This window comes from Rhamphochromis longiceps, linkage group LG11 (assembly GCF_057381845.1).
Source record: "Rhamphochromis longiceps isolate RC_006_pf linkage group LG11, R_longiceps_female_GT1.1, whole genome shotgun sequence".
In the NCBI taxonomy this organism is placed as follows: Eukaryota; Metazoa; Chordata; class Actinopteri; order Cichliformes; family Cichlidae; genus Rhamphochromis; species Rhamphochromis longiceps.
In genome coordinates, this window is record NC_140567.1 from 34,662,059 (window position 1) to 34,688,242 (window position 26,184).

At 46.2% G+C, this 26,184-nt stretch overlaps 51 non-coding genes across 51 annotated transcripts; 38 read left to right on the plus strand and 13 right to left on the minus strand.

Moving 5' to 3' along the window:
* Positions 1 to 128: 128 nt before the first annotated feature.
* On the plus strand, positions 129 to 201 carry trnav-cac (transfer RNA valine (anticodon CAC)). Its single transcript has one exon. It is a non-coding gene; the product is annotated as a tRNA-Val (tRNA).
* Positions 202 to 663: 462 nt separating this feature from the next.
* On the minus strand, positions 664 to 735 carry trnaq-uug (transfer RNA glutamine (anticodon UUG)). The gene has a single exon. It is a non-coding gene; the product is annotated as a tRNA-Gln (tRNA).
* Positions 736 to 886: 151 nt separating this feature from the next.
* Positions 887 to 958, plus strand: trnad-guc (transfer RNA aspartic acid (anticodon GUC)). The gene has a single exon. It is a non-coding gene; the product is annotated as a tRNA-Asp (tRNA).
* Positions 959 to 1,540: 582 nt separating this feature from the next.
* trnav-aac (transfer RNA valine (anticodon AAC)) lies at positions 1,541 to 1,613 on the plus strand. The gene has a single exon. It is a non-coding gene; the product is annotated as a tRNA-Val (tRNA).
* A 585-nt stretch (positions 1,614 to 2,198) lies between these two features.
* Positions 2,199 to 2,271, plus strand: trnav-cac (transfer RNA valine (anticodon CAC)). Its single transcript has one exon. It is a non-coding gene; the product is annotated as a tRNA-Val (tRNA).
* A 462-nt stretch (positions 2,272 to 2,733) lies between these two features.
* Positions 2,734 to 2,805, minus strand: trnaq-uug (transfer RNA glutamine (anticodon UUG)). The gene has a single exon. It is a non-coding gene; the product is annotated as a tRNA-Gln (tRNA).
* Positions 2,806 to 2,956: 151 nt separating this feature from the next.
* Positions 2,957 to 3,028, plus strand: trnad-guc (transfer RNA aspartic acid (anticodon GUC)). The gene has a single exon. It is a non-coding gene; the product is annotated as a tRNA-Asp (tRNA).
* A 582-nt stretch (positions 3,029 to 3,610) lies between these two features.
* trnav-aac (transfer RNA valine (anticodon AAC)) lies at positions 3,611 to 3,683 on the plus strand. Its single transcript has one exon. It is a non-coding gene; the product is annotated as a tRNA-Val (tRNA).
* Positions 3,684 to 4,268: 585 nt separating this feature from the next.
* On the plus strand, positions 4,269 to 4,341 carry trnav-cac (transfer RNA valine (anticodon CAC)). The gene has a single exon. It is a non-coding gene; the product is annotated as a tRNA-Val (tRNA).
* Positions 4,342 to 4,803: 462 nt separating this feature from the next.
* On the minus strand, positions 4,804 to 4,875 carry trnaq-uug (transfer RNA glutamine (anticodon UUG)). Its single transcript has one exon. It is a non-coding gene; the product is annotated as a tRNA-Gln (tRNA).
* Positions 4,876 to 5,026: 151 nt separating this feature from the next.
* On the plus strand, positions 5,027 to 5,098 carry trnad-guc (transfer RNA aspartic acid (anticodon GUC)). Its single transcript has one exon. It is a non-coding gene; the product is annotated as a tRNA-Asp (tRNA).
* A 582-nt stretch (positions 5,099 to 5,680) lies between these two features.
* On the plus strand, positions 5,681 to 5,753 carry trnav-aac (transfer RNA valine (anticodon AAC)). Its single transcript has one exon. It is a non-coding gene; the product is annotated as a tRNA-Val (tRNA).
* Positions 5,754 to 6,338: 585 nt separating this feature from the next.
* trnav-cac (transfer RNA valine (anticodon CAC)) lies at positions 6,339 to 6,411 on the plus strand. The gene has a single exon. It is a non-coding gene; the product is annotated as a tRNA-Val (tRNA).
* Positions 6,412 to 6,873: 462 nt separating this feature from the next.
* On the minus strand, positions 6,874 to 6,945 carry trnaq-uug (transfer RNA glutamine (anticodon UUG)). The gene has a single exon. It is a non-coding gene; the product is annotated as a tRNA-Gln (tRNA).
* A 151-nt stretch (positions 6,946 to 7,096) lies between these two features.
* trnad-guc (transfer RNA aspartic acid (anticodon GUC)) lies at positions 7,097 to 7,168 on the plus strand. The gene has a single exon. It is a non-coding gene; the product is annotated as a tRNA-Asp (tRNA).
* Positions 7,169 to 7,750: 582 nt separating this feature from the next.
* trnav-aac (transfer RNA valine (anticodon AAC)) lies at positions 7,751 to 7,823 on the plus strand. The gene has a single exon. It is a non-coding gene; the product is annotated as a tRNA-Val (tRNA).
* A 585-nt stretch (positions 7,824 to 8,408) lies between these two features.
* trnav-cac (transfer RNA valine (anticodon CAC)) lies at positions 8,409 to 8,481 on the plus strand. The gene has a single exon. It is a non-coding gene; the product is annotated as a tRNA-Val (tRNA).
* Positions 8,482 to 8,943: 462 nt separating this feature from the next.
* trnaq-uug (transfer RNA glutamine (anticodon UUG)) lies at positions 8,944 to 9,015 on the minus strand. Its single transcript has one exon. It is a non-coding gene; the product is annotated as a tRNA-Gln (tRNA).
* Positions 9,016 to 9,166: 151 nt separating this feature from the next.
* On the plus strand, positions 9,167 to 9,238 carry trnad-guc (transfer RNA aspartic acid (anticodon GUC)). Its single transcript has one exon. It is a non-coding gene; the product is annotated as a tRNA-Asp (tRNA).
* A 582-nt stretch (positions 9,239 to 9,820) lies between these two features.
* Positions 9,821 to 9,893, plus strand: trnav-aac (transfer RNA valine (anticodon AAC)). The gene has a single exon. It is a non-coding gene; the product is annotated as a tRNA-Val (tRNA).
* A 585-nt stretch (positions 9,894 to 10,478) lies between these two features.
* On the plus strand, positions 10,479 to 10,551 carry trnav-cac (transfer RNA valine (anticodon CAC)). The gene has a single exon. It is a non-coding gene; the product is annotated as a tRNA-Val (tRNA).
* Positions 10,552 to 11,013: 462 nt separating this feature from the next.
* On the minus strand, positions 11,014 to 11,085 carry trnaq-uug (transfer RNA glutamine (anticodon UUG)). The gene has a single exon. It is a non-coding gene; the product is annotated as a tRNA-Gln (tRNA).
* Positions 11,086 to 11,236: 151 nt separating this feature from the next.
* On the plus strand, positions 11,237 to 11,308 carry trnad-guc (transfer RNA aspartic acid (anticodon GUC)). The gene has a single exon. It is a non-coding gene; the product is annotated as a tRNA-Asp (tRNA).
* A 582-nt stretch (positions 11,309 to 11,890) lies between these two features.
* trnav-aac (transfer RNA valine (anticodon AAC)) lies at positions 11,891 to 11,963 on the plus strand. Its single transcript has one exon. It is a non-coding gene; the product is annotated as a tRNA-Val (tRNA).
* A 585-nt stretch (positions 11,964 to 12,548) lies between these two features.
* Positions 12,549 to 12,621, plus strand: trnav-cac (transfer RNA valine (anticodon CAC)). The gene has a single exon. It is a non-coding gene; the product is annotated as a tRNA-Val (tRNA).
* A 462-nt stretch (positions 12,622 to 13,083) lies between these two features.
* Positions 13,084 to 13,155, minus strand: trnaq-uug (transfer RNA glutamine (anticodon UUG)). The gene has a single exon. It is a non-coding gene; the product is annotated as a tRNA-Gln (tRNA).
* A 151-nt stretch (positions 13,156 to 13,306) lies between these two features.
* Positions 13,307 to 13,378, plus strand: trnad-guc (transfer RNA aspartic acid (anticodon GUC)). Its single transcript has one exon. It is a non-coding gene; the product is annotated as a tRNA-Asp (tRNA).
* Positions 13,379 to 13,960: 582 nt separating this feature from the next.
* On the plus strand, positions 13,961 to 14,033 carry trnav-aac (transfer RNA valine (anticodon AAC)). Its single transcript has one exon. It is a non-coding gene; the product is annotated as a tRNA-Val (tRNA).
* A 585-nt stretch (positions 14,034 to 14,618) lies between these two features.
* On the plus strand, positions 14,619 to 14,691 carry trnav-cac (transfer RNA valine (anticodon CAC)). Its single transcript has one exon. It is a non-coding gene; the product is annotated as a tRNA-Val (tRNA).
* A 462-nt stretch (positions 14,692 to 15,153) lies between these two features.
* On the minus strand, positions 15,154 to 15,225 carry trnaq-uug (transfer RNA glutamine (anticodon UUG)). Its single transcript has one exon. It is a non-coding gene; the product is annotated as a tRNA-Gln (tRNA).
* A 151-nt stretch (positions 15,226 to 15,376) lies between these two features.
* Positions 15,377 to 15,448, plus strand: trnad-guc (transfer RNA aspartic acid (anticodon GUC)). Its single transcript has one exon. It is a non-coding gene; the product is annotated as a tRNA-Asp (tRNA).
* A 582-nt stretch (positions 15,449 to 16,030) lies between these two features.
* trnav-aac (transfer RNA valine (anticodon AAC)) lies at positions 16,031 to 16,103 on the plus strand. Its single transcript has one exon. It is a non-coding gene; the product is annotated as a tRNA-Val (tRNA).
* Positions 16,104 to 16,688: 585 nt separating this feature from the next.
* On the plus strand, positions 16,689 to 16,761 carry trnav-cac (transfer RNA valine (anticodon CAC)). Its single transcript has one exon. It is a non-coding gene; the product is annotated as a tRNA-Val (tRNA).
* A 462-nt stretch (positions 16,762 to 17,223) lies between these two features.
* On the minus strand, positions 17,224 to 17,295 carry trnaq-uug (transfer RNA glutamine (anticodon UUG)). Its single transcript has one exon. It is a non-coding gene; the product is annotated as a tRNA-Gln (tRNA).
* Positions 17,296 to 17,446: 151 nt separating this feature from the next.
* Positions 17,447 to 17,518, plus strand: trnad-guc (transfer RNA aspartic acid (anticodon GUC)). Its single transcript has one exon. It is a non-coding gene; the product is annotated as a tRNA-Asp (tRNA).
* Positions 17,519 to 18,100: 582 nt separating this feature from the next.
* Positions 18,101 to 18,173, plus strand: trnav-aac (transfer RNA valine (anticodon AAC)). Its single transcript has one exon. It is a non-coding gene; the product is annotated as a tRNA-Val (tRNA).
* Positions 18,174 to 18,758: 585 nt separating this feature from the next.
* trnav-cac (transfer RNA valine (anticodon CAC)) lies at positions 18,759 to 18,831 on the plus strand. Its single transcript has one exon. It is a non-coding gene; the product is annotated as a tRNA-Val (tRNA).
* Positions 18,832 to 19,293: 462 nt separating this feature from the next.
* On the minus strand, positions 19,294 to 19,365 carry trnaq-uug (transfer RNA glutamine (anticodon UUG)). Its single transcript has one exon. It is a non-coding gene; the product is annotated as a tRNA-Gln (tRNA).
* A 151-nt stretch (positions 19,366 to 19,516) lies between these two features.
* trnad-guc (transfer RNA aspartic acid (anticodon GUC)) lies at positions 19,517 to 19,588 on the plus strand. The gene has a single exon. It is a non-coding gene; the product is annotated as a tRNA-Asp (tRNA).
* A 582-nt stretch (positions 19,589 to 20,170) lies between these two features.
* Positions 20,171 to 20,243, plus strand: trnav-aac (transfer RNA valine (anticodon AAC)). Its single transcript has one exon. It is a non-coding gene; the product is annotated as a tRNA-Val (tRNA).
* A 585-nt stretch (positions 20,244 to 20,828) lies between these two features.
* Positions 20,829 to 20,901, plus strand: trnav-cac (transfer RNA valine (anticodon CAC)). The gene has a single exon. It is a non-coding gene; the product is annotated as a tRNA-Val (tRNA).
* Positions 20,902 to 21,363: 462 nt separating this feature from the next.
* On the minus strand, positions 21,364 to 21,435 carry trnaq-uug (transfer RNA glutamine (anticodon UUG)). The gene has a single exon. It is a non-coding gene; the product is annotated as a tRNA-Gln (tRNA).
* Positions 21,436 to 21,586: 151 nt separating this feature from the next.
* Positions 21,587 to 21,658, plus strand: trnad-guc (transfer RNA aspartic acid (anticodon GUC)). Its single transcript has one exon. It is a non-coding gene; the product is annotated as a tRNA-Asp (tRNA).
* Positions 21,659 to 22,240: 582 nt separating this feature from the next.
* Positions 22,241 to 22,313, plus strand: trnav-aac (transfer RNA valine (anticodon AAC)). The gene has a single exon. It is a non-coding gene; the product is annotated as a tRNA-Val (tRNA).
* Positions 22,314 to 22,898: 585 nt separating this feature from the next.
* On the plus strand, positions 22,899 to 22,971 carry trnav-cac (transfer RNA valine (anticodon CAC)). The gene has a single exon. It is a non-coding gene; the product is annotated as a tRNA-Val (tRNA).
* Positions 22,972 to 23,433: 462 nt separating this feature from the next.
* Positions 23,434 to 23,505, minus strand: trnaq-uug (transfer RNA glutamine (anticodon UUG)). Its single transcript has one exon. It is a non-coding gene; the product is annotated as a tRNA-Gln (tRNA).
* Positions 23,506 to 23,656: 151 nt separating this feature from the next.
* trnad-guc (transfer RNA aspartic acid (anticodon GUC)) lies at positions 23,657 to 23,728 on the plus strand. Its single transcript has one exon. It is a non-coding gene; the product is annotated as a tRNA-Asp (tRNA).
* A 582-nt stretch (positions 23,729 to 24,310) lies between these two features.
* trnav-aac (transfer RNA valine (anticodon AAC)) lies at positions 24,311 to 24,383 on the plus strand. The gene has a single exon. It is a non-coding gene; the product is annotated as a tRNA-Val (tRNA).
* A 585-nt stretch (positions 24,384 to 24,968) lies between these two features.
* Positions 24,969 to 25,041, plus strand: trnav-cac (transfer RNA valine (anticodon CAC)). Its single transcript has one exon. It is a non-coding gene; the product is annotated as a tRNA-Val (tRNA).
* Positions 25,042 to 25,503: 462 nt separating this feature from the next.
* On the minus strand, positions 25,504 to 25,575 carry trnaq-uug (transfer RNA glutamine (anticodon UUG)). Its single transcript has one exon. It is a non-coding gene; the product is annotated as a tRNA-Gln (tRNA).
* A 151-nt stretch (positions 25,576 to 25,726) lies between these two features.
* Positions 25,727 to 25,798, plus strand: trnad-guc (transfer RNA aspartic acid (anticodon GUC)). Its single transcript has one exon. It is a non-coding gene; the product is annotated as a tRNA-Asp (tRNA).
* The last annotated feature ends 386 nt before the right edge of the window (positions 25,799 to 26,184 follow it).

The window sequence follows — 26,184 nt, forward strand, 5'->3', positions numbered from 1 at the left end:
CGAGCGTCTGTCTCTTCTCCATGGTTCCTTCTGTTCAAGGGCATGATAGTAACCTGCCATCAGATTTGTCAGATTGGCCAGATTACTGATTGAGACACATTCCAAAGCCAAGCAAGCCATCACTCACCGTTTCCGTAGTGTAGTAGTTATCACATTCGCCTCACACGCGAAAGGTCCCCGGTCCGAAACCGGGCGGAAACATGGGTGTTTTGCTTCTTTGGTCACAAGGGAATTGATGTTCACTGTTTAGACAACTCTGCTTGTCCAGCATTTTCTCTGTTTTACTTACGTCCCTATTGAGAAATAAGACTCCTAGTTTTGTCTTCTATAGGTTGTGTGCTAGCCAAGCAAAGGACATCAAAAAGCTTGTCAACCAGAAGCTCAGAGCCTTCAGTGGTGGCAACAGAGTTAGAAGTGAGAAGAGTACAAGGGGAATTGTTGCCTTGAGTCACGGTGGCCAATGAAAGATACAGCAGGACGCTGAAGTGGAAAGTGCAGTACAAGAGCAAGAGCGAGGTTTGGTGCGGCATGAAGACCACGCGCAGATGGGATCAGCCAACAGAAGAGGAGTGGAATTGACTGGGCCACTAACTTGTTCTTTAAGTCATTAAACTCTCATGCTAGCTTGTGCTAATGCGGAGCAAAGGGCTAGAAAGCCAAATGAGGATCCACTGAGACTTGAACTCAGATCACTGGATTCAAAGTCCAGAGTGCTAACCGTTACACCATGGAACCCTGCTGAAAGCAGAAAAAAGTTCTCTGTCAAACACCCATAAAACTGTAGTTCCTGGTAAAGTGATGGGGTTTTTTACATGGCCGACGAGAGTTTGCGTGTCATACCTGCTGCGAATCCCACCTTGACATGACGCCGACAGAGGTTTGCAGGTCCTCGTTAGTATAGTGGACAGTATCTCCGCCTGTCACGCGGAAGACCGGGGTTCGATTCCCCGACGGGGAGTGAGCAGTCTCCTTCTCTGCTCTGCCTTTTACCTGGAATGACCACACACCCGTTAATCGCACGCTACGTGCATTTTTTTTGCACAGAGTCCATCATTCAAAAACACCCTGTGGAATTTCTCCACCACATCCTAGTCGATCTAACAATCTAGTCCTATAATGGGTTTGAAAAAACATCAATTCCACCTGTGCACTCATAAGTCAAAAATGTCTTCTAGGCAAGAGCTCCCATGAGAAGAGAAGCTTGTCCAAGAGAACTCTGCTTGTCCAGCGTTTTCTCTGCTTTACTTGCGTCCCTATTAACAAATAAGTCTCGTGTGTTTGTCTTCTGTAGGTTGTGTGCTAGCCTGACAAAGAACATCAAAGAGCTTGTCAACAAGAAGATCAGCTCCCATTTGAAGAGATGCTATCTCGAGATCACAATTTGGATTGTCAATATAACCATAAATGGGGGAATGCTTGAAAAATGACACAAATGGGAGTTCCCCGCTTCTCACTAGTCCTACATGATCTGTCATAAAAGTCCTCAAATTTAAGAAGGCATCGAATTGCCCCTCTAATGACGAGAGGGCATGCACGCTCCGTTTCCGTAGTGTAGTGGTTATCACGTTCGCCTAACACGCGAAAGGTCCCTGGTCCGAAACCAGGCGGAAACATGCTTCTTTGTTTCCCCATACAAAAGTGTGTGCCTGCAGGCATTGCTTTATCTTATGGGGTTGTACTGCTGTTTGGCACAAAGAGGAGTGAAAGTACTCAAATCTTGTACAGGGCTCTGACGCTTGTAACCTTTGGATGCTCATGTTGTAAAAAGTTGTCTATAGCCCAAATTTCAGGAAATTTCACACAAACCAACATGTCTCCAGTCACCATATTTACTGAAGATGCAGGCACAGACTAAGCTCTTGGAAATGAGTGTCTCTAGCTGGCCTGCCCAGGACTTGGGCCTATTTTCAGCCAATGCACAACGTGATCAACCGCATGGCCTCTTTAGATAACAGTTCTGGGCTTCTTAGGGCAGCATATGTCGAGCTGCGCTTGCTTCAGAGAACTCCTAAATGTCAAAAGTTTTTAAGTGAGCCTAACATCGAGACTATAGTTCAGATTCCTTGCTAGCGAGCGTCTGTCTCTTCTCCATGGTTCCTTCTGTTCAAGGGCATGATAGTAACCTGCCATCAGATTTGTCAGATTGGCCAGATTACTGATTGAGACACATTCCAAAGCCAAGCAAGCCATCACTCACCGTTTCCGTAGTGTAGTGGTTATCACATTCGCCTCACACGCGAAAGGTCCCCGGTCCGAAACCGGGCGGAAACATGGGTGTTTTGCTTCTTTGGTCACAAGGGAATTGATGTTCACTGTTTAGACAACTCTGCTTGTCCAGCATTTTCTCTGTTTTACTTGCGTCCCTATTGAGAAATAAGACTCCTAGTTTTGTCTTCTATAGGTTGTGTGCTAGCCAAGCAAAGGACATCAAAAAGCTTGTCAACCAGAAGCTCAGAGCCTTCAGTGGTGGCAACAGAGTTAGAAGTGAGAAGAGTACAAGGGGAATTGTTGCCTTGAGTCACGGTGGCCAATGAAAGATACAGCAGGACGCTGAAGTGGAAAGTGCAGTACAAGAGCAAGAGCGAGGTTTGGTGCGGCATGAAGACCACGCGCAGATGGGATCAGCCAACAGAAGAGGAGTGGAATTGACTGGGCCACTAACTTGTTCTTTAAGTCATTAAACTCTCATGCTAGCTTGTGCTAATGCGGAGCAAAGGGCTAGAAAGCCAAATGAGGCTCCACTGAGACTTGAACTCAGATCACTGGATTCAAAGTCCAGAGTGCTAACCGTTACACCATGGAACCCTGCTGAAAGCAGAAAAAAGTTCTCTGTCAAACACCCATAAAACTGTAGTTCCTGGTAAAGTGATGGGGTTTTTTACATGGCCGACGAGAGTTTGCGTGTCATACCTGCTGCGAATCCCACCTTGACATGACGCCGACAGAGGTTTGCAGGTCCTCGTTAGTATAGTGGACAGTATCTCCGCCTGTCACGCGGAAGACCGGGGTTCGATTCCCCGACGGGGAGTGAGCAGTCTCCTTCTCTGCTCTGCCTTTTACCTGGAATGACCACACACCCGTTAATCGCACGCTACGTGCATTTTTTTTGCACAGAGTCCATCATTCAAAAACACCCTGTGGAATTTCTCCACCACATCCTAGTCGATCTAACAATCTAGTCCTATAATGGGTTTGAAAAAACATCAATTCCACCTGTGCACTCATAAGTCAAAAATGTCTTCTAGGCAAGAGCTCCCATGAGAAGAGAAGCTTGTCCAAGAGAACTCTGCTTGTCCAGCGTTTTCTCTGCTTTACTTGCATCCCTATTAACAAATAAGTCTCGTGTGTTTGTCTTCTGTAGGTTGTGTGCTAGCCTGACAAAGAACATCAAAGAGCTTGTCAACAAGAAGATCAGCTCCCATTTGAAGAGATGCTATCTCGAGATCACAATTTGGATTGTCAATATAACCATAAATGGGGGAATGCTTGAAAAATGACACAAATGGGAGTTCCCCGCTTCTCACTAGTCCTACATGATCTGTCATAAAAGTCCTCAAATTTAAGAAGGCATCGAATTGCCCCTCTAATGACGAGAGGGCATGCACGCTCCGTTTCCGTAGTGTAGTGGTTATCACGTTCGCCTAACACGCGAAAGGTCCCTGGTCCGAAACCAGGCGGAAACATGCTTCTTTGTTTCCCCATACAAAAGTGTGTGCCTGCAGGCATTGCTTTATCTTATGGGGTTGTACTGCTGTTTGGCACAAAGAGGAGTGAAAGTACTCAAATCTTGTACAGGCCTCTGACGCTTGTAACCTTTGGATGCTCATGTTGTAAAAAGTTGTCTATAGCCCAAATTTCAGGAAATTTCACACAAACCAACATGTCTCCAGTCACCATATTTACTGAAGATGCAGGCACAGACTAAGCTCTTGGAAATGAGTGTCTCTAGCTGGCCTGCCCAGGACTTGGGCCTATTTTCAGCCAATGCACAACGTGATCAACCGCATGGCCTCTTTAGATAACAGTTCTGGGCTTCTTAGGGCAGCATATGTCGAGCTGCGCTTGCTTCAGAGAACTCCTAAATGTCAAAAGTTTTTAAGTGAGCCTAACATCGAGACTATAGTTCAGATTCCTTGCTAGCGAGCGTCTGTCTCTTCTCCATGGTTCCTTCTGTTCAAGGGCATGATAGTAACCTGCCATCAGATTTGTCAGATTGGCCAGATTACTGATTGAGACACATTCCAAAGCCAAGCAAGCCATCACTCACCGTTTCCGTAGTGTAGTGGTTATCACATTCGCCTCACACGCGAAAGGTCCCCGGTCCGAAACCGGGCGGAAACATGGGTGTTTTGCTTCTTTGGTCACAAGGGAATTGATGTTCACTGTTTAGACAACTCTGCTTGTCCAGCATTTTCTCTGTTTTACTTGCGTCCCTATTGAGAAATAAGACTCCTAGTTTTGTCTTCTATAGGTTGTGTGCTAGCCAAGCAAAGGACATCAAAAAGCTTGTCAACCAGAAGCTCAGAGCCTTCAGTGGTGGCAACAGAGTTAGAAGTGAGAAGAGTACAAGGGGAATTGTTGCCTTGAGTCACGGTGGCCAATGAAAGATACAGCAGGACGCTGAAGTGGAAAGTGCAGTACAAGAGCAAGAGCGAGGTTTGGTGCGGCATGAAGACCACGCGCAGATGGGATCAGCCAACAGAAGAGGAGTGGAATTGACTGGGCCACTAACTTGTTCTTTAAGTCATTAAACTCTCATGCTAGCTTGTGCTAATGCGGAGCAAAGGGCTAGAAAGCCAAATGAGGCTCCACTGAGACTTGAACTCAGATCACTGGATTCAAAGTCCAGAGTGCTAACCGTTACACCATGGAACCCTGCTGAAAGCAGAAAAAAGTTCTCTGTCAAACACCCATAAAACTGTAGTTCCTGGTAAAGTGATGGGGTTTTTTACATGGCCGACGAGAGTTTGCGTGTCATACCTGCTGCGAATCCCACCTTGACATGACGCCGACAGAGGTTTGCAGGTCCTCGTTAGTATAGTGGACAGTATCTCCGCCTGTCACGCGGAAGACCGGGGTTCGATTCCCCGACGGGGAGTGAGCAGTCTCCTTCTCTGCTCTGCCTTTTACCTGGAATGACCACACACCCGTTAATCGCACGCTACGTGCATTTTTTTTGCACAGAGTCCATCATTCAAAAACACCCTGTGGAATTTCTCCACCACATCCTAGTCGATCTAACAATCTAGTCCTATAATGGGTTTGAAAAAACATCAATTCCACCTGTGCACTCATAAGTCAAAAATGTCTTCTAGGCAAGAGCTCCCATGAGAAGAGAAGCTTGTCCAAGAGAACTCTGCTTGTCCAGCGTTTTCTCTGCTTTACTTGCGTCCCTATTAACAAATAAGTCTCGTGTGTTTGTCTTCTGTAGGTTGTGTGCTAGCCTGACAAAGAACATCAAAGAGCTTGTCAACAAGAAGATCAGCTCCCATTTGAAGAGATGCTATCTCGAGATCACAATTTGGATTGTCAATATAACCATAAATGGGGGAATGCTTGAAAAATGACACAAATGGGAGTTCCCCGCTTCTCACTAGTCCTACATGATCTGTCATAAAAGTCCTCAAATTTAAGAAGGCATCGAATTGCCCCTCTAATGACGAGAGGGCATGCACGCTCCGTTTCCGTAGTGTAGTGGTTATCACGTTCGCCTAACACGCGAAAGGTCCCTGGTCCGAAACCAGGCGGAAACATGCTTCTTTGTTTCCCCATACAAAAGTGTCTGCCTGCAGGCATTGCTTTATCTTATGGGGTTGTACTGCTGTTTGGCACAAAGAGGAGTGAAAGTACTCAAATCTTGTACAGGGCTCTGACGCTTGTAACCTTTGGATGCTCATGTTGTAAAAAGTTGTCTATAGCCCAAATTTCAGGAAATTTCACACAAACCAACATGTCTCCAGTCACCATATTTACTGAAGATGCAGGCACAGACTAAGCTCTTGGAAATGAGTGTCTCTAGCTGGCCTGCCCAGGACTTGGGCCTATTTTCAGCCAATGCACAACGTGATCAACCGCATGGCCTCTTTAGATAACAGTTCTGGGCTTCTTAGGGCAGCATATGTCGAGCTGCGCTTGCTTCAGAGAACTCCTAAATGTCAAAAGTTTTTAAGTGAGCCTAACATCGAGACTATAGTTCAGATTCCTTGCTAGCGAGCGTCTGTCTCTTCTCCATGGTTCCTTCTGTTCAAGGGCATGATAGTAACCTGCCATCAGATTTGTCAGATTGGCCAGATTACTGATTGAGACACATTCCAAAGCCAAGCAAGCCATCACTCACCGTTTCCGTAGTGTAGTAGTTATCACATTCGCCTCACACGCGAAAGGTCCCCGGTCCGAAACCGGGCGGAAACATGGGTGTTTTGCTTCTTTGGTCACAAGGGAATTGATGTTCACTGTTTAGACAACTCTGCTTGTCCAGCATTTTCTCTGTTTTACTTGCGTCCCTATTGAGAAATAAGACTCCTAGTTTTGTCTTCTATAGGTTGTGTGCTAGCCAAGCAAAGGACATCAAAAAGCTTGTCAACCAGAAGCTCAGAGCCTTCAGTGGTGGCAACAGAGTTAGAAGTGAGAAGAGTACAAGGGGAATTGTTGCCTTGAGTCACGGTGGCCAATGAAAGATACAGCAGGACGCTGAAGTGGAAAGTGCAGTACAAGAGCATGAGCGAGGTTTGGTGCGGCATGAAGACCACGCGCAGATGGGATCAGCCAACAGAAGAGGAGTGGAATTGACTGGGCCACTAACTTGTTCTTTAAGTCATTAAACTCTCATGCTAGCTTGTGCTAATGCGGAGCAAAGGGCTAGAAAGCCAAATGAGGCTCCACTGAGACTTGAACTCAGATCACTGGATTCAAAGTCCAGAGTGCTAACCGTTACACCATGGAACCCTGCTGAAAGCAGAAAAAAGTTCTCTGTCAAACACCCATAAAACTGTAGTTCCTGGTAAAGTGATGGGGTTTTTTACATGGCCGACGAGAGTTTGCGTGTCATACCTGCTGCGAATCCCACCTTGACATGACGCCGACAGAGGTTTGCAGGTCCTCGTTAGTATAGTGGACAGTATCTCCGCCTGTCACGCGGAAGACCGGGGTTCGATTCCCCGACGGGGAGTGAGCAGTCTCCTTCTCTGCTCTGCCTTTTACCTGGAATGACCACACACCCGTTAATCGCACGCTACGTGCATTTTTTTTGCACAGAGTCCATCATTCAAAAACACCCTGTGGAATTTCTCCACCACATCCTAGTCGATCTAACAATCTAGTCCTATAATGGGTTTGAAAAAACATCAATTCCACCTGTGCACTCATAAGTCAAAAATGTCTTCTAGGCAAGAGCTCCCATGAGAAGAGAAGCTTGTCCAAGAGAACTCTGCTTGTCCAGCGTTTTCTCTGCTTTACTTGCGTCCCTATTAACAAATAAGTCTCGTGTGTTTGTCTTCTGTAGGTTGTGTGCTAGCCTGACAAAGAACATCAAAGAGCTTGTCAACAAGAAGATCAGCTCCCATTTGAAGAGATGCTATCTCGAGATCACAATTTGGATTGTCAATATAACCATAAATGGGGGAATGCTTGAAAAATGACACAAATGGGAGTTCCCCGCTTCTCACTAGTCCTACATGATCTGTCATAAAAGTCCTCAAATTTAAGAAGGCATCGAATTGCCCCTCTAATGACGAGAGGGCATGCACGCTCCGTTTCCGTAGTGTAGTGGTTATCACGTTCGCCTAACACGCGAAAGGTCCCTGGTCCGAAACCAGGCGGAAACATGCTTCTTTGTTTCCCCATACAAAAGTGTCTGCCTGCAGGCATTGCTTTATCTTATGGGGTTGTACTGCTGTTTGGCACAAAGAGGAGTGAAAGTACTCAAATCTTGTACAGGGCTCTGACGCTTGTAACCTTTGGATGCTCATGTTGTAAAAAGTTGTCTATAGCCCAAATTTCAGGAAATTTCACACAAACCAACATGTCTCCAGTCACCATATTTACTGAAGATGCAGGCACAGACTAAGCTCTTGGAAATGAGTGTCTCTAGCTGGCCTGCCCAGGACTTGGGCCTATTTTCAGCCAATGCACAACGTGATCAACCGCATGGCCTCTTTAGATAACAGTTCTGGGCTTCTTAGGGCAGCATATGTCGAGCTGCGCTTGCTTCAGAGAACTCCTAAATGTCAAAAGTTTTTAAGTGAGCCTAACATCGAGACTATAGTTCAGATTCCTTGCTAGCGAGCGTCTGTCTCTTCTCCATGGTTCCTTCTGTTCAAGGGCATGATAGTAACCTGCCATCAGATTTGTCAGATTGGCCAGATTACTGATTGAGACACATTCCAAAGCCAAGCAAGCCATCACTCACCGTTTCCGTAGTGTAGTGGTTATCACATTCGCCTCACACGCGAAAGGTCCCCGGTCCGAAACCGGGCGGAAACATGGGTGTTTTGCTTCTTTGGTCACAAGGGAATTGATGTTCACTGTTTAGACAACTCTGCTTGTCCAGCATTTTCTCTGTTTTACTTGCGTCCCTATTGAGAAATAAGACTCCTAGTTTTGTCTTCTATAGGTTGTGTGCTAGCCAAGCAAAGGACATCAAAAAGCTTGTCAACCAGAAGCTCAGAGCCTTCAGTGGTGGCAACAGAGTTAGAAGTGAGAAGAGTACAAGGGGAATTGTTGCCTTGAGTCACGGTGGCCAATGAAAGATACAGCAGGACGCTGAAGTGGAAAGTGCAGTACAAGAGCATGAGCGAGGTTTGGTGCGGCATGAAGACCACGCGCAGATGGGATCAGCCAACAGAAGAGGAGTGGAATTGACTGGGCCACTAACTTGTTCTTTAAGTCATTAAACTCTCATGCTAGCTTGTGCTAATGCGGAGCAAAGGGCTAGAAAGCCAAATGAGGCTCCACTGAGACTTGAACTCAGATCACTGGATTCAAAGTCCAGAGTGCTAACCGTTACACCATGGAACCCTGCTGAAAGCAGAAAAAAGTTCTCTGTCAAACACCCATAAAACTGTAGTTCCTGGTAAAGTGATGGGGTTTTTTACATGGCCGACGAGAGTTTGCGTGTCATACCTGCTGCGAATCCCACCTTGACATGACGCCGACAGAGGTTTGCAGGTCCTCGTTAGTATAGTGGACAGTATCTCCGCCTGTCACGCGGAAGACCGGGGTTCGATTCCCCGACGGGGAGTGAGCAGTCTCCTTCTCTGCTCTGCCTTTTACCTGGAATGACCACACACCCGTTAATCGCACGCTACGTGCATTTTTTTTGCACAGAGTCCATCATTCAAAAACACCCTGTGGAATTTCTCCACCACATCCTAGTCGATCTAACAATCTAGTCCTATAATGGGTTTGAAAAAACATCAATTCCACCTGTGCACTCATAAGTCAAAAATGTCTTCTAGGCAAGAGCTCCCATGAGAAGAGAAGCTTGTCCAAGAGAACTCTGCTTGTCCAGCGTTTTCTCTGCTTTACTTGCGTCCCTATTAACAAATAAGTCTCGTGTGTTTGTCTTCTGTAGGTTGTGTGCTAGCCTGACAAAGAACATCAAAGAGCTTGTCAACAAGAAGATCAGCTCCCATTTGAAGAGATGCTATCTCGAGATCACAATTTGGATTGTCAATATAACCATAAATGGGGGAATGCTTGAAAAATGACACAAATGGGAGTTCCCCGCTTCTCACTAGTCCTACATGATCTGTCATAAAAGTCCTCAAATTTAAGAAGGCATCGAATTGCCCCTCTAATGACGAGAGGGCATGCACGCTCCGTTTCCGTAGTGTAGTGGTTATCACGTTCGCCTAACACGCGAAAGGTCCCTGGTCCGAAACCAGGCGGAAACATGCTTCTTTGTTTCCCCATACAAAAGTGTCTGCCTGCAGGCATTGCTTTATCTTATGGGGTTGTACTGCTGTTTGGCACAAAGAGGAGTGAAAGTACTCAAATCTTGTACAGGGCTCTGACGCTTGTAACCTTTGGATGCTCATGTTGTAAAAAGTTGTCTATAGCCCAAATTTCAGGAAATTTCACACAAACCAACATGTCTCCAGTCACCATATTTACTGAAGATGCAGGCACAGACTAAGCTCTTGGAAATGAGTGTCTCTAGCTGGCCTGCCCAGGACTTGGGCCTATTTTCAGCCAATGCACAACGTGATCAACCGCATGGCCTCTTTAGATAACAGTTCTGGGCTTCTTAGGGCAGCATATGTCGAGCTGCGCTTGCTTCAGAGAACTCCTAAATGTCAAAAGTTTTTAAGTGAGCCTAACATCGAGACTATAGTTCAGATTCCTTGCTAGCGAGCGTCTGTCTCTTCTCCATGGTTCCTTCTGTTCAAGGGCATGATAGTAACCTGCCATCAGATTTGTCAGATTGGCCAGATTACTGATTGAGACACATTCCAAAGCCAAGCAAGCCATCACTCACTGTTTCCGTAGTGTAGTGGTTATCACATTCGCCTCACACGCGAAAGGTCCCCGGTCCGAAACCGGGCGGAAACATGGGTGTTTTGCTTCTTTGGTCACAAGGGAATTGATGTTCACTGTTTAGACAACTCTGCTTGTCCAGCATTTTCTCTGTTTTACTTGCGTCCCTATTGAGAAATAAGACTCCTAGTTTTGTCTTCTATAGGTTGTGTGCTAGCCAAGCAAAGGACATCAAAAAGCTTGTCAACCAGAAGCTCAGAGCCTTCAGTGGTGGCAACAGAGTTAGAAGTGAGAAGAGTACAAGGGGAATTGTTGCCTTGAGTCACGGTGGCCAATGAAAGATACAGCAGGACGCTGAAGTGGAAAGTGCAGTACAAGAGCAAGAGCGAGGTTTGGTGCGGCATGAAGACCACGCGCAGATGGAATCAGCCAACAGAAGAGGAGTGGAATTGACTGGGCCACTAACTTGTTCTTTAAGTCATTAAACTCTCATGCTAGCTTGTGCTAATGCGGAGCAAAGGGCTAGAAAGCCAAATGAGGATCCACTGAGACTTGAACTCAGATCACTGGATTCAAAGTCCAGAGTGCTAACCGTTACACCATGGAACCCTGCTGAAAGCAGAAAAAAGTTCTCTGTCAAACACCCATAAAACTGTAGTTCCTGGTAAAGTGATGGGGTTTTTTACATGGCCGACGAGAGTTTGCGTGTCATACCTGCTGCGAATCCCACCTTGACATGACGCCGACAGAGGTTTGCAGGTCCTCGTTAGTATAGTGGACAGTATCTCCGCCTGTCACGCGGAAGACCGGGGTTCGATTCCCCGACGGGGAGTGAGCAGTCTCCTTCTCTGCTCTGCCTTTTACCTGGAATGACCACACACCCGTTAATCGCACGCTACGTGCATTTTTTTTGCACAGAGTCCATCATTCAAAAACACCCTGTGGAATTTCTCCACCACATCCTAGTCGATCTAACAATCTAGTCCTATAATGGGTTTGAAAAAACATCAATTCCACCTGTGCACTCATAAGTCAAAAATGTCTTCTAGGCAAGAGCTCCCATGAGAAGAGAAGCTTGTCCAAGAGAACTCTGCTTGTCCAGCGTTTTCTCTGCTTTACTTGCGTCCCTATTAACAAATAAGTCTCGTGTGTTTGTCTTCTGTAGGTTGTGTGCTAGCCTGACAAAGAACATCAAAGAGCTTGTCAACAAGAAGATCAGCTCCCATTTGAAGAGATGCTATCTCGAGATCACAATTTGGATTGTCAATATAACCATAAATGGGGGAATGCTTGAAAAATGACACAAATGGGAGTTCCCCGCTTCTCACTAGTCCTACATGATCTGTCATAAAAGTCCTCAAATTTAAGAAGGCATCGAATTGCCCCTCTAATGACGAGAGGGCATGCACGCTCCGTTTCCGTAGTGTAGTGGTTATCACGTTCGCCTAACACGCGAAAGGTCCCTGGTCCGAAACCAGGCGGAAACATGCTTCTTTGTTTCCCCATACAAAAGTGTGTGCCTGCAGGCATTGCTTTATCTTATGGGGTTGTACTGCTGTTTGGCACAAAGAGGAGTGAAAGTACTCAAATCTTGTACAGGGCTCTGACGCTTGTAACCTTTGGATGCTCATGTTGTAAAAAGTTGTCTATAGCCCAAATTTCAGGAAATTTCACACAAACCAACATGTCTCCAGTCACCATATTTACTGAAGATGCAGGCACAGACTAAGCTCTTGGAAATGAGTGTCTCTAGCTGGCCTGCCCAGGACTTGGGCCTATTTTCAGCCAATGCACAACGTGATCAACCGCATGGCCTCTTTAGATAACAGTTCTGGGCTTCTTAGGGCAGCATATGTCGAGCTGCGCTTGCTTCAGAGAACTCCTAAATGTCAAAAGTTTTTAAGTGAGCCTAACATCGAGACTATAGTTCAGATTCCTTGCTAGCGAGCGTCTGTCTCTTCTCCATGGTTCCTTCTGTTCAAGGGCATGATAGTAACCTGCCATCAGATTTGTCAGATTGGCCAGATTACTGATTGAGACACATTCCAAAGCCAAGCAAGCCATCACTCACCGTTTCCGTAGTGTAGTGGTTATCACATTCGCCTCACACGCGAAAGGTCCCCGGTCCGAAACCGGGCGGAAACATGGGTGTTTTGCTTCTTTGGTCACAAGGGAATTGATGTTCACTGTTTAGACAACTCTGCTTGTCCAGCATTTTCTCTGTTTTACTTGCGTCCCTATTGAGAAATAAGACTCCTAGTTTTGTCTTCTATAGGTTGTGTGCTAGCCAAGCAAAGGACATCAAAAAGCTTGTCAACCAGAAGCTCAGAGCCTTCAGTGGTGGCAACAGAGTTAGAAGTGAGAAGAGTACAAGGGGAATTGTTGCCTTGAGTCACGGTGGCCAATGAAAGATACAGCAGGACGCTGAAGTGGAAAGTGCAGTACAAGAGCATGAGCGAGGTTTGGTGCGGCATGAAGACCACGCGCAGATGGGATCAGCCAACAGAAGAGGAGTGGAATTGACTGGGCCACTAACTTGTTCTTTAAGTCATTAAACTCTCATGCTAGCTTGTGCTAATGCGGAGCAAAGGGCTAGAAAGCCAAATGAGGCTCCACTGAGACTTGAACTCAGATCACTGGATTCAAAGTCCAGAGTGCTAACCGTTACACCATGGAACCCTGCTGAAAGCAGAAAAAAGTTCTCTGTCAAACACCCATAAAACTGTAGTTCCTGGTAAAGTGATGGGGTTTTTTACATGGCCGACGAGAGTTTGCGTGTCATACCTGCTGCGAATCCCACCTTGACATGACGCCGACAGAGGTTTGCAGGTCCTCGTTAGTATAGTGGACAGTATCTCCGCCTGTCACGCGGAAGACCGGGGTTCGATTCCCCGACGGGGAGTGAGCAGTCTCCTTCTCTGCTCTGCCTTTTACCTGGAATGACCACACACCCGTTAATCGCACGCTACGTGCATTTTTTTTGCACAGAGTCCATCATTCAAAAACACCCTGTGGAATTTCTCCACCACATCCTAGTCGATCTAACAATCTAGTCCTATAATGGGTTTGAAAAAACATCAATTCCACCTGTGCACTCATAAGTCAAAAATGTCTTCTAGGCAAGAGCTCCCATGAGAAGAGAAGCTTGTCCAAGAGAACTCTGCTTGTCCAGCGTTTTCTCTGCTTTACTTGCGTCCCTATTAACAAATAAGTCTCGTGTGTTTGTCTTCTGTAGGTTGTGTGCTAGCCTGACAAAGAACATCAAAGAGCTTGTCAACAAGAAGATCAGCTCCCATTTGAAGAGATGCTATCTCGAGATCACAATTTGGATTGTCAATATAACCATAAATGGGGGAATGCTTGAAAAATGACACAAATGGGAGTTCCCCGCTTCTCACTAGTCCTACATGATCTGTCATAAAAGTCCTCAAATTTAAGAAGGCATCGAATTGCCCCTCTAATGACGAGAGGGCATGCACGCTCCGTTTCCGTAGTGTAGTGGTTATCACGTTCGCCTAACACGCGAAAGGTCCCTGGTCCGAAACCAGGCGGAAACATGCTTCTTTGTTTCCCCATACAAAAGTGTCTGCCTGCAGGCATTGCTTTATCTTATGGGGTTGTACTGCTGTTTGGCACAAAGAGGAGTGAAAGTACTCAAATCTTGTACAGGGCTCTGACGCTTGTAACCTTTGGATGCTCATGTTGTAAAAAGTTGTCTATAGCCCAAATTTCAGGAAATTTCACACAAACCAACATGTCTCCAGTCACCATATTTACTGAAGATGCAGGCACAGACTAAGCTCTTGGAAATGAGTGTCTCTAGCTGGCCTGCCCAGGACTTGGGCCTATTTTCAGCCAATGCACAACGTGATCAACCGCATGGCCTCTTTAGATAACAGTTCTGGGCTTCTTAGGGCAGCATATGTCGAGCTGCGCTTGCTTCAGAGAACTCCTAAATGTCAAAAGTTTTTAAGTGAGCCTAACATCGAGACTATAGTTCAGATTCCTTGCTAGCGAGCGTCTGTCTCTTCTCCATGGTTCCTTCTGTTCAAGGGCATGATAGTAACCTGCCATCAGATTTGTCAGATTGGCCAGATTACTGATTGAGACACATTCCAAAGCCAAGCAAGCCATCACTCACCGTTTCCGTAGTGTAGTGGTTATCACATTTGCCTCACACGCGAAAGGTCCCCGGTCCGAAACCGGGCGGAAACATGGGTGTTTTGCTTCTTTGGTCACAAGGGAATTGATGTTCACTGTTTAGACAACTCTGCTTGTCCAGCATTTTCTCTGTTTTACTTGCGTCCCTATTGAGAAATAAGACTCCTAGTTTTGTCTTCTATAGGTTGTGTGCTAGCCAAGCAAAGGACATCAAAAAGCTTGTCAACCAGAAGCTCAGAGCCTTCAGTGGTGGCAACAGAGTTAGAAGTGAGAAGAGTACAAGGGGAATTGTTGCCTTGAGTCACGGTGGCCAATGAAAGATACAGCAGGACGCTGAAGTGGAAAGTGCAGTACAAGAGCATGAGCGAGGTTTGGTGCGGCATGAAGACCACGCGCAGATGGGATCAGCCAACAGAAGAGGAGTGGAATTGACTGGGCCACTAACTTGTTCTTTAAGTCATTAAACTCTCATGCTAGCTTGTGCTAATGCGGAGCAAAGGGCTAGAAAGCCAAATGAGGCTCCACTGAGACTTGAACTCAGATCACTGGATTCAAAGTCCAGAGTGCTAACCGTTACACCATGGAACCCTGCTGAAAGCAGAAAAAAGTTCTCTGTCAAACACCCATAAAACTGTAGTTCCTGGTAAAGTGATGGGGTTTTTTACATGGCCGACGAGAGTTTGCGTGTCATACCTGCTGCGAATCCCACCTTGACATGACGCCGACAGAGGTTTGCAGGTCCTCGTTAGTATAGTGGACAGTATCTCCGCCTGTCACGCGGAAGACCGGGGTTCGATTCCCCGACGGGGAGTGAGCAGTCTCCTTCTCTGCTCTGCCTTTTACCTGGAATGACCACACACCCGTTAATCGCACGCTACGTGCATTTTTTTTGCACAGAGTCCATCATTCAAAAACACCCTGTGGAATTTCTCCACCACATCCTAGTCGATCTAACAATCTAGTCCTATAATGGGTTTGAAAAAACATCAATTCCACCTGTGCACTCATAAGTCAAAAATGTCTTCTAGGCAAGAGCTCCCATGAGAAGAGAAGCTTGTCCAAGAGAACTCTGCTTGTCCAGCGTTTTCTCTGCTTTACTTGCGTCCCTATTAACAAATAAGTCTCGTGTGTTTGTCTTCTGTAGGTTGTGTGCTAGCCTGACAAAGAACATCAAAGAGCTTGTCAACAAGAAGATCAGCTCCCATTTGAAGAGATGCTATCTCGAGATCACAATTTGGATTGTCAATATAACCATAAATGGGGGAATGCTTGAAAAATGACACAAATGGGAGTTCCCCGCTTCTCACTAGTCCTACATGATCTGTCATAAAAGTCCTCAAATTTAAGAAGGCATCGAATTGCCCCTCTAATGACGAGAGGGCATGCACGCTCCGTTTCCGTAGTGTAGTGGTTATCACGTTCGCCTAACACGCGAAAGGTCCCTGGTCCGAAACCAGGCGGAAACATGCTTCTTTGTTTCCCCATACAAAAGTGTCTGCCTGCAGGCATTGCTTTATCTTATGGGGTTGTACTGCTGTTTGGCACAAAGAGGAGTGAAAGTACTCAAATCTTGTACAGGGCTCTGACGCTTGTAACCTTTGGATGCTCATGTTGTAAAAAGTTGTCTATAGCCCAAATTTCAGGAAATTTCACACAAACCAACATGTCTCCAGTCACCATATTTACTGAAGATGCAGGCACAGACTAAGCTCTTGGAAATGAGTGTCTCTAGCTGGCCTGCCCAGGACTTGGGCCTATTTTCAGCCAATGCACAACGTGATCAACCGCATGGCCTCTTTAGATAACAGTTCTGGGCTTCTTAGGGCAGCATATGTCGAGCTGCGCTTGCTTCAGAGAACTCCTAAATGTCAAAAGTTTTTAAGTGAGCCTAACATCGAGACTATAGTTCAGATTCCTTGCTAGCGAGCGTCTGTCTCTTCTCCATGGTTCCTTCTGTTCAAGGGCATGATAGTAACCTGCCATCAGATTTGTCAGATTGGCCAGATTACTGATTGAGACACATTCCAAAGCCAAGCAAGCCATCACTCACCGTTTCCGTAGTGTAGTGGTTATCACATTCGCCTCACACGCGAAAGGTCCCCGGTCCGAAACCGGGCGGAAACATGGGTGTTTTGCTTCTTTGGTCACAAGGGAATTGATGTTCACTGTTTAGACAACTCTGCTTGTCCAGCATTTTCTCTGTTTTACTTGCGTCCCTATTGAGAAATAAGACTCCTAGTTTTGTCTTCTATAGGTTGTGTGCTAGCCAAGCAAAGGACATCAAAAAGCTTGTCAACCAGAAGCTCAGAGCCTTCAGTGGTGGCAACAGAGTTAGAAGTGAGAAGAGTACAAGGGGAATTGTTGCCTTGAGTCACGGTGGCCAATGAAAGATACAGCAGGACGCTGAAGTGGAAAGTGCAGTACAAGAGCAAGAGCGAGGTTTGGTGCGGCATGAAGACCACGCGCAGATGGGATCAGCCAACAGAAGAGGAGTGGAATTGACTGGGCCACTAACTTGTTCTTTAAGTCATTAAACTCTCATGCTAGCTTGTGCTAATGCGGAGCAAAGGGCTAGAAAGCCAAATGAGGCTCCACTGAGACTTGAACTCAGATCACTGGATTCAAAGTCCAGAGTGCTAACCGTTACACCATGGAACCCTGCTGAAAGCAGAAAAAAGTTCTCTGTCAAACACCCATAAAACTGTAGTGCCTGGTAAAGTGATGGGGTTTTTTACATGGCCGACGAGAGTTTGCGTGTCATACCTGCTGCGAATCCCACCTTGACATGACGCCGACAGAGGTTTGCAGGTCCTCGTTAGTATAGTGGACAGTATCTCCGCCTGTCACGCGGAAGACCGGGGTTCGATTCCCCGACGGGGAGTGAGCAGTCTCCTTCTCTGCTCTGCCTTTTACCTGGAATGACCACACACCCGTTAATCGCACGCTACGTGCATTTTTTTTGCACAGAGTCCATCATTCAAAAACACCCTGTGGAATTTCTCCACCACATCCTAGTCGATCTAACAATCTAGTCCTATAATGGGTTTGAAAAAACATCAATTCCACCTGTGCACTCATAAGTCAAAAATGTCTTCTAGGCAAGAGCTCCCATGAGAAGAGAAGCTTGTCCAAGAGAACTCTGCTTGTCCAGCGTTTTCTCTGCTTTACTTGCGTCCCTATTAACAAATAAGTCTCGTGTGTTTGTCTTCTGTAGGTTGTGTGCTAGCCTGACAAAGAACATCAAAGAGCTTGTCAACAAGAAGATCAGCTCCCATTTGAAGAGATGCTATCTCGAGATCACAATTTGGATTGTCAATATAACCATAAATGGGGGAATGCTTGAAAAATGACACAAATGGGAGTTCCCCGCTTCTCACTAGTCCTACATGATCTGTCATAAAAGTCCTCAAATTTAAGAAGGCATCGAATTGCCCCTCTAATGACGAGAGGGCATGCACGCTCCGTTTCCGTAGTGTAGTGGTTATCACGTTCGCCTAACACGCGAAAGGTCCCTGGTCCGAAACCAGGCGGAAACATGCTTCTTTGTTTCCCCATACAAAAGTGTCTGCCTGCAGGCATTGCTTTATCTTATGGGGTTGTACTGCTGTTTGGCACAAAGAGGAGTGAAAGTACTCAAATCTTGTACAGGGCTCTGACGCTTGTAACCTTTGGATGCTCATGTTGTAAAAAGTTGTCTATAGCCCAAATTTCAGGAAATTTCACACAAACCAACATGTCTCCAGTCACCATATTTACTGAAGATGCAGGCACAGACTAAGCTCTTGGAAATGAGTGTCTCTAGCTGGCCTGCCCAGGACTTGGGCCTATTTTCAGCCAATGCACAACGTGATCAACCGCATGGCCTCTTTAGATAACAGTTCTGGGCTTCTTAGGGCAGCATATGTCGAGCTGCGCTTGCTTCAGAGAACTCCTAAATGTCAAAAGTTTTTAAGTGAGCCTAACATCGAGACTATAGTTCAGATTCCTTGCTAGCGAGCGTCTGTCTCTTCTCCATGGTTCCTTCTGTTCAAGGGCATGATAGTAACCTGCCATCAGATTTGTCAGATTGGCCAGATTACTGATTGAGACACATTCCAAAGCCAAGCAAGCCATCACTCACCGTTTCCGTAGTGTAGTGGTTATCACATTCGCCTCACACGCGAAAGGTCCCCGGTCCGAAACCGGGCGGAAACATGGGTGTTTTGCTTCTTTGGTCACAAGGGAATTGATGTTCACTGTTTAGACAACTCTGCTTGTCCAGCATTTTCTCTGTTTTACTTGCGTCCCTATTGAGAAATAAGACTCCTAGTTTTGTCTTCTATAGGTTGTGTGCTAGCCAAGCAAAGGACATCAAAAAGCTTGTCAACCAGAAGCTCAGAGCCTTCAGTGGTGGCAACAGAGTTAGAAGTGAGAAGAGTACAAGGGGAATTGTTGCCTTGAGTCACGGTGGCCAATGAAAGATACAGCAGGACGCTGAAGTGGAAAGTGCAGTACAAGAGCAAGAGCGAGGTTTGGTGCGGCATGAAGACCACGCGCAGATGGGATCAGCCAACAGAAGAGGAGTGGAATTGACTGGGCCACTAACTTGTTCTTTAAGTCATTAAACTCTCATGCTAGCTTGTGCTAATGCGGAGCAAAGGGCTAGAAAGCCAAATGAGGCTCCACTGAGACTTGAACTCAGATCACTGGATTCAAAGTCCAGAGTGCTAACCGTTACACCATGGAACCCTGCTGAAAGCAGAAAAAAGTTCTCTGTCAAACACCCATAAAACTGTAGTTCCTGGTAAAGTGATGGGGTTTTTTACATGGCCGACGAGAGTTTGCGTGTCATACCTGCTGCGAATCCCACCTTGACATGACGCCGACAGAGGCTTGCAGGTCCTCGTTAGTATAGTGGACAGTATCTCCGCCTGTCACGCGGAAGACCGGGGTTCGATTCCCCGACGGGGAGTGAGCAGTCTCCTTCTCTGCTCTGCCTTTTACCTGGAATGACCACACACCCGTTAATCGCACGCTACGTGCATTTTTTTTGCACAGAGTCCATCATTCAAAAAGACCCTGTGGAATTTCTCCACCAGATCCTAGTCGATCTAACAATCTAGTCCTATAATGGGTTTGAAAAAACATCAATTCCACCTGTGCACTCATAAGTCAAAAATGTCTTCTAGGCAAGAGCTCCCATGAGAAGAGAAGCTTGTCCAAGAGAACTCTGCTTGTCCAGCGTTTTCTCTGCTTTACTTGCGTCCCTATTAACAAATAAGTCTCGTGTGTTTGTCTTCTGTAGGTTGTGTGCTAGCCTGACAAAGAACATCAAAGAGCTTGTCAACAAGAAGATCAGCTCCCATTTGAAGAGATGCTATCTCGAGATCACAATTTGGATTGTCAATATAACCATAAATGGGGGAATGCTTGAAAAATGACACAAATGGGAGTTCCCCGCTTCTCACTAGTCCTACATGATCTGTCATAAAAGTCCTCAAATTTAAGAAGGCATCGAATTGCCCCTCTAATGACGAGAGGGCATGCACGCTCCGTTTCCGTAGTGTAGTGGTTATCACGTTCGCCTAACACGCGAAAGGTCCCTGGTCCGAAACCAGGCGGAAACATGCTTCTTTGTTTCCCCATACAAAAGTGTCTGCCTGCAGGCATTGCTTTATCTTATGGGGTTGTACTGCTGTTTGGCACAAAGAGGAGTGAAAGTACTCAAATCTTGTACAGGGCTCTGACGCTTGTAACCTTTGGATGCTCATGTTGTAAAAAGTTGTCTATAGCCCAAATTTCAGGAAATTTCACACAAACCAACATGTCTCCAGTCACCATATTTACTGAAGATGCAGGCACAGACTAAGCTCTTGGAAATGAGTGTCTCTAGCTGGCCTGCCCAGGACTTGGGCCTATTTTCAGCCAATGCACAACGTGATCAACCGCATGGCCTCTTTAGATAACAGTTCTGGGCTTCTTAGGGCAGCATATGTCGAGCTGCGCTTGCTTCAGAGAACTCCTAAATGTCAAAAGTTTTTAAGTGAGCCTAACATCGAGACTATAGTTCAGATTCCTTGCTAGCGAGCGTCTGTCTCTTCTCCATGGTTCCTTCTGTTCAAGGGCATGATAGTAACCTGCCATCAGATTTGTCAGATTGGCCAGATTACTGATTGAGACACATTCCAAAGCCAAGCAAGCCATCACTCACCGTTTCCGTAGTGTAGTGGTTATCACATTCGCCTCACACGCGAAAGGTCCCCGGTCCGAAACCGGGCGGAAACATGGGTGTTTTGCTTCTTTGGTCACAAGGGAATTGATGTTCACTGTTTAGACAACTCTGCTTGTCCAGCATTTTCTCTGTTTTACTTGCGTCCCTATTGAGAAATAAGACTCCTAGTTTTGTCTTCTATAGGTTGTGTGCTAGCCAAGCAAAGGACATCAAAAAGCTTGTCAACCAGAAGCTCAGAGCCTTCAGTGGTGGCAACAGAGTTAGAAGTGAGAAGAGTACAAGGGGAATTGTTGCCTTGAGTCACGGTGGCCAATGAAAGATACAGCAGGACGCTGAAGTGGAAAGTGCAGTACAAGAGCAAGAGCGAGGTTTGGTGCGGCATGAAGACCACGCGCAGATGGGATCAGCCAACAGAAGAGGAGTGGAATTGACTGGGCCACTAACTTGTTCTTTAAGTCATTAAACTCTCATGCTAGCTTGTGCTAATGCGGAGCAAAGGGCTAGAAAGCCAAATGAGGCTCCACTGAGACTTGAACTCAGATCACTGGATTCAAAGTCCAGAGTGCTAACCGTTACACCATGGAACCCTGCTGAAAGCAGAAAAAAGTTCTCTGTCAAACACCCATAAAACTGTAGTTCCTGGTAAAGTGATGGGGTTTTTTACATGGCCGACGAGAGTTTGCGTGTCATACCTGCTGCGAATCCCACCTTGACATGACGCCGACAGAGGCTTGCAGGTCCTCGTTAGTATAGTGGACAGTATCTCCGCCTGTCACGCGGAAGACCGGGGTTCGATTCCCCGACGGGGAGTGAGCAGTCTCCTTCTCTGCTCTGCCTTTTACCTGGAATGACCACACACCCGTTAATCGCACGCTACGTGCATTTTTTTTGCACAGAGTCCATCATTCAAAAAGACCCTGTGGAATTTCTCCACCAGATCCTAGTCGATCTAACAATCTAGTCCTATAATGGGTTTGAAAAAACATCAATTCCACCTGTGCACTCATAAGTCAAAAATGTCTTCTAGGCAAGAGCTCCCATGAGAAGAGAAGCTTGTCCAAGAGAACTCTGCTTGTCCAGCGTTTTCTCTGCTTTACTTGCGTCCCTATTAACAAATAAGTCTCGTGTGTTTGTCTTCTGTAGGTTGTGTGCTAGCCTGACAAAGAACATCAAAGAGCTTGTCAACAAGAAGATCAGCTCCCATTTGAAGAGATGCTATCTCGAGATCACAATTTGGATTGTCAATATAACCATAAATGGGGGAATGCTTGAAAAATGACACAAATGGGAGTTCCCCGCTTCTCACTAGTCCTACATGATCTGTCATAAAAGTCCTCAAATTTAAGAAGGCATCGAATTGCCCCTCTAATGACGAGAGGGCATGCACGCTCCGTTTCCGTAGTGTAGTGGTTATCACGTTCGCCTAACACGCGAAAGGTCCCTGGTCCGAAACCAGGCGGAAACATGCTTCTTTGTTTCCCCATACAAAAGTGTCTGCCTGCAGGCATTGCTTTATCTTATGGGGTTGTACTGCTGTTTGGCACAAAGAGGAGTGAAAGTACTCAAATCTTGTACAGGGCTCTGACGCTTGTAACCTTTGGATGCTCATGTTGTAAAAAGTTGTCTATAGCCCAAATTTCAGGAAATTTCACACAAACCAACATGTCTCCAGTCACCATATTTACTGAAGATGCAGGCACAGACTAAGCTCTTGGAAATGAGTGTCTCTAGCTGGCCTGCCCAGGACTTGGGCCTATTTTCAGCCAATGTACAACGTGATCAACCGCATGGCCTCTTTAGATAACAGTTCTGGGCTTCTTAGGGCAGCATATGTCGAGCTGCGCTTGCTTCAGAGAACTCCTAAATGTCAAAAGTTTTTAAGTGAGCCTAACATCGAGACTATAGTTCAGATTCCTTGCTAGCGAGCGTCTGTCTCTTCTCCATGGTTCCTTCTGTTCAAGGGCATGATAGTAACCTGCCATCAGATTTGTCAGATTGGCCAGATTACTGATTGAGACACATTCCAAAGCCAAGCAAGCCATCACTCACCGTTTCCGTAGTGTAGTGGTTATCACATTCGCCTCACACGCGAAAGGTCCCCGGTCCGAAACCGGGCGGAAACATGGGTGTTTTGCTTCTTTGGTCACAAGGGAATTGATGTTCACTGTTTAGACAACTCTGCTTGTCCAGCATTTTCTCTGTTTTACTTGCGTCCCTATTGAGAAATAAGACTCCTAGTTTTGTCTTCTATAGGTTGTGTGCTAGCCAAGCAAAGGACATCAAAAAGCTTGTCAACCAGAAGCTCAGAGCCTTCAGTGGTGGCAACAGAGTTAGAAGTGAGAAGAGTACAAGGGGAATTGTTTCCTTGAGTCACGGTGGCCAATGAAAGATACAGCAGGACGCTGAAGTGGAAAGTGCAGTACAAGAGCAAGAGCGAGGTTTGGTGCGGTATGAAGACCACGCGCAGATGGGATCAGCCAACAGAAGAGGAGTGGAATTGACTGGGCCACTAACTTGTTCTTTAAGTCATTAAACTCTCATGCTAGCTTGTGCTAATGCGGAGCAAAGGGCTAGAAAGCCAAATGAGGCTCCACTGAGACTTGAACTCAGATCACTGGATTCAAAGTCCAGAGTGCTAACCGTTACACCATGGAACCCTGCTGAAAGCAGAAAAAAGTTCTCTGTCAAACACCCATAAAACTGTAGTTCCTGGTAAAGTGATGGGGTTTTTTACATGGCCGACGAGAGTTTGCGTGTCATACCTGCTGCGAATCCCACCTTGACATGACGCCGACAGAGGTTTGCAGGTCCTCGTTAGTATAGTGGACAGTATCTCCGCCTGTCACGCGGAAGACCGGGGTTCGATTCCCCGACGGGGAGTGAGCAGTCTCCTTCTCTGCTCTGCCTTTTACCTGGAATGACCACACACCCGTTAATCGCACGCTACGTGCATTTTTTTTGCACAGAGTCCATCATTCAAAAACACCCTGTGGAATTTCTCCACCACATCCTAGTCGATCTAACAATCTAGTCCTATAATGGGTTTGAAAAAACATCAATTCCACCTGTGCACTCATAAGTCAAAAATGTCTTCTAGGCAAGAGCTCCCATGAGAAGAGAAGCTTGTCCAAGAGAACTCTGCTTGTCCAGCGTTTTCTCTGCTTTACTTGCGTCCCTATTAACAAATAAGTCTCGTGTGTTTGTCTTCTGTAGGTTGTGTGCTAGCCTGACAAAGAACATCAAAGAGCTTGTCAACAAGAAGATCAGCTCCCATTTGAAGAGATGCTATCTCGAGATCACAATTTGGATTGTCAATATAACCATAAATGGGGGAATGCTTGAAAAATGACACAAATGGGAGTTCCCCGCTTCTCACTAGTCCTACATGATCTGTCATAAAAGTCCTCAAATTTAAGAAGGCATCGAATTGCCCCTCTAATGACGAGAGGGCATGCACGCTCCGTTTCCGTAGTGTAGTGGTTATCACGTTCGCCTAACACGCGAAAGGTCCCTGGTCCGAAACCAGGCGGAAACATGCTTCTTTGTTTCCCCATACAAAAGTGTGTGCCTGCAGGCATTGCTTTATCTTATGGGGTTGTACTGCTGTTTGGCACAAAGAGGAGTGAAAGTACTCAAATCTTGTACAGGGCTCTGACGCTTGTAACCTTTGGATGCTCATGTTGTAAAAAGTTGTCTATAGCCCAAATTTCAGGAAATTTCACACAAACCAACATGTCTCCAGTCACCATATTTACTGAAGATGCAGGCACAGACTAAGCTCTTGGAAATGAGTGTCTCTAGCTGGCCTGCCCAGGACTTGGGCCTATTTTCAGCCAATGCACAACGTGATCAACCGCATGGCCTCTTTAGATAACAGTTCTGGGCTTCTTAGGGCAGCATATGTCGAGCTGCGCTTGCTTCAGAGAACTCCTAAATGTCAAAAGTTTTTAAGTGAGCCTAACATCGAGACTATAGTTCAGATTCCTTGCTAGCGAGCGTCTGTCTCTTCTCCATGGTTCCTTCTGTTCAAGGGCATGATAGTAACCTGCCATCAGATTTGTCAGATTGGCCAGATTACTGATTGAGACACATTCCAAAGCCAAGCAAGCCATCACTCACCGTTTCCGTAGTGTAGTGGTTATCACATTCGCCTCACACGCGAAAGGTCCCCGGTCCGAAACCGGGCGGAAACATGGGTGTTTTGCTTCTTTGGTCACAAGGGAATTGATGTTCACTGTTTAGACAACTCTGCTTGTCCAGCATTTTCTCTGTTTTACTTGCGTCCCTATTGAGAAATAAGACTCCTAGTTTTGTCTTCTATAGGTTGTGTGCTAGCCAAGCAAAGGACATCAAAAAGCTTGTCAACCAGAAGCTCAGAGACTTCAGTGGTGGCAACAGAGTTAGAAGTGAGAAGAGTACAAGGGGAATTGTTGCCTTGAGTCACGGTGGCCAATGAAAGATACAGCAGGACGCTGAAGTGGAAAGTGCAGTACAAGAGCATGAGCGAGGTTTGGTGCGGCATGAAGACCACGCGCAGATGGGATCAGCCAACAGAAGAGGAGTGGAATTGACTGGGCCACTAACTTGTTCTTTAAGTCATTAAACTCTCATGCTAGCTTGTGCTAATGCGGAGCAAAGGGCTAGAAAGCCAAATGAGGATCCACTGAGACTTGAACTCAGATCACTGGATTCAAAGTCCAGAGTGCTAACCGTTACACCATGGAACCCTGCTGAAAGCAGAAAAAAGTTCTCTGTCAAACACCCATAAAACTGTAGTTCCTGGTAAAGTGATGGGGTTTTTTACATGGCCGACGAGAGTTTGCGTGTCATACCTGCTGCGAATCCCACCTTGACATGACGCCGACAGAGGTTTGCAGGTCCTCGTTAGTATAGTGGACAGTATCTCCGCCTGTCACGCGGAAGACCGGGGTTCGATTCCCCGACGGGGAGTGAGCAGTCTCCTTCTCTGCTCTGCCTTTTACCTGGAATGACCACACACCCGTTAATCGCACGCTACGTGCATTTTTTTTGCACAGAGTCCATCATTCAAAAACACCCTGTGGAATTTCTCCACCACATCCTAGTTGATCTAACAATCTAGTCCTATAATGGGTTTGAAAAAACATCAATTCCACCTGTGCACTCATAAGTCAAAAATGTCTTCTAGGCAAGAGCTCCCATGAGAAGAGAAGCTTGTCCAAGAGAACTCTGCTTGTCCAGCGTTTTCTCTGCTTTACTTGCGTCCCTATTAACAAATAAGTCTCGTGTGTTTGTCTTCTGTAGGTTGTGTGCTAGCCTGACAAAGAACATCAAAGAGCTTGTCAACAAGAAGATCA